This window comes from Mus pahari, unplaced genomic scaffold (assembly GCF_900095145.1).
Source record: "Mus pahari unplaced genomic scaffold, PAHARI_EIJ_v1.1 scaffold_14158_1, whole genome shotgun sequence".
In the NCBI taxonomy this organism is placed as follows: domain Eukaryota; kingdom Metazoa; phylum Chordata; class Mammalia; order Rodentia; family Muridae; genus Mus; species Mus pahari.
In genome coordinates this window covers 8,616-11,324 of record NW_018393494.1, presented here as the reverse complement: position 1 = coordinate 11,324, position 2,709 = coordinate 8,616, and positions in this window count along the sequence as shown.

Genomic DNA, 2,709 nt, shown 5'->3' with positions numbered 1-2,709 from the left:
GATGATCACGAGGCAGTAGAGCAGGAACAGTCCCAACCCAAGGGGTAACTCCCCTGACCGTTGTCCTCCAAACAAGTCTGCAGGGAGCTTGGGTCACTATGTCATAAGTTTCTGTTAATTGATCCTAAGAGATTTCTCCTTGAGTTTCTATCCCAGTAGGCACAACTACCACTGGTCTCTGAAATGACAGGTATTCCTGAAGGTCAGTAGCCTCTATAAAAAGGAAGACAAAGCGTCACAGGGTCAAGACCTGCTTCTTGTGAAAAATAAACTGTGCTAAGCCCAGTGTGTGCCTGTGTTAGAGTCGTCTATCACCTGAATACACTGTGACAGAAAAAGGTGAGTTAAATCCTAAGTTCCATCATGTGTCTCCTTTGGCTAATAGTGGAGCTCCAAAAGTAAAGGATCACTACCTAAATAGTATTAGTCTTAGTGTTTGGATGTCACCATTAAAGGACAACAACTTATCTTCTCAATAAGACCTGAGTTTGATGAAGGGTGCTGGGTCAAAGGTCAGAAAACAGCAAGTGATAGATTTGTTATCCTGCTTCATTGTTTAAACAGCAAAACGTCTAGTGTCTAATCACACTCAGGGGGCTTAGTCATGCCTGTTGTTTAGTCTTATGTTCATAACGGGATCTAATCATTCATCAACCACAGTGCTCACGCTAATTGTGAAATGCAACCAACAGATTTAGATGAATCTAAGATATGTACAGATGAGCAATAGGATTTGGATGCTGTCTTGTTGGTCTGTGACATCCACACAGAATGTGAGAAATGCCATAGAAGAGATTTTTCTCACCCTGTTGTCCAGAGGCCACTCTTCAGGGACAGAAACTGGCCTGCAACTTCCATGCACTTAAAAACACCAGCAAAGCCCTGGTAGTGTTAGCCTTACCATGTCTGCTGAAGAATGGGATACCATGACTGGGAGTCACCTAAGGAAAAAATTACAGGTGTCCAGTATTATGTATGAAGATAAATGTCCAAGTGAAGAGGTGAGGGCTGGGGTAACAGGCTGCACATGTAGACCCTTCCTCTGCCGACTGTTCTCAGGAGACCACACAACCTGCAGACACTTTGGTTCCTGACTCTGGTGAGGATCCTCACCAGCTTTGCTCCTCATTGACCCTCAGCTTCTGAAGGTTTTCAGGTCAGCCTTGCTGACATAATGATGCGATTTCAGTGACTTTTCGAACCAATAACCCCCATCTGGATAGTAGATTCTCCCCTGTTCTTTTAGACACAAACATAGGATCTTAAAGGCACAAAAGATCACGAAATAGAGCTTGGGTAGGCACAGCTCATCTCCCTGATCCATCATGGATATGGATAAACACTTGGAGTACTTACTGATTTATTTTTCCCTCTGTGTAGCTGGACCACATCTGACTAAGATAATATTGTCTGCTGCACCTATAGGAATTATAAGCATCAAAGTGTTGACATTGGAATATGCACATAGCAAAGGCATTGTGTTCCACTGTTCAAAACGCATGGCTCCATCTAACCTCTGCAGTAACAACCTACTCCACAGAGGTCACACTCTGCCCCCCTGTCTTTGCTGTCTCCTTTCTCCACATAAAGGCATGTGCTCACATTACTCTAAATATACATTCCATTTGCTCTACCACACTAAAATCTTTTTGAAGGTAGATGTCATGTCAAGGCTTGGATTAAAGTAAAATTTAAAGGTGAAATTAGTCTTTCTTTACAGTTTTAAGGTATAGATAAGAAAGTGATTTCAATTTGTTTTTGACCAGTTGAAGTCCTTTACCGAATACTTCCTACCACATAGCCCAGTTCAATGAGGATGCAGGACAGTTTTATGATCCCAGAAATCCTCTACCTGCTAGACAATACAGATGCAGATCTCCCATTCGAAGGCAACTTATTAAAATTATTTTTACATTTGTGTAAGTATGTTTAGGATCTTCAACTATAGTAGGGTTCTATAAGAAATTTTCAAAAGACTTTTAGAGTCGCTTTTCTCTACACATATTCCCTCCTTCATTCTCCCTCCACCCACTGCCCCACTTCATCATTCTGATCTAATGTCCTTCTTCCCATATTTTAAACATTATGTTATCCCCACTTTTACCCCCCTCACACACATGGTGCCTTACTGGATGCTAAACTCCTTGAGAATTCCAAAAGGAGTACATATACAGAAAGTTTTAAAGGAATATCCACATGTGAGACAAAACATGCCATGTTTGCTTTATGGATCTGGGTTACTTCTCTCAATATGATTACGTCCAACTCAACCTATTTTCCTAAAAATTTCATAATTTCATTTTCTTTTTTTTATTAGATATTTTCTGTATTTCCATTTCAAATACTATCCCGAAAGTTCCCTATACCCTCATCCTGCCCCTAGCCACCTTTCCCTAGCCACCCACTCCCACTTCTTGGCCCTGGTATTCCCCTGTGCTGGGTCATATAAAGTTTGCAAGACCAAGGGGCCTCTCTTCCCAAAGATGGCCGATTAGGCCATCTTCTGCTACATATGCAGCTAGAGACACAAGCTCACGGGGTACTGGTTAGTTCATATTGTTGTTCCACCTATAGGGTTGCAGTCCCCTTCAGCTCCTTGGGTACTTTCTCTAGGTCCTTCATTGGGGGCCCTGTGTTCCATCCAATAGCTGACTGTGAGCATCCACTTCTGTGTTTGCCAGGCACTGGCATAGCCTCACAAGAGGCTGC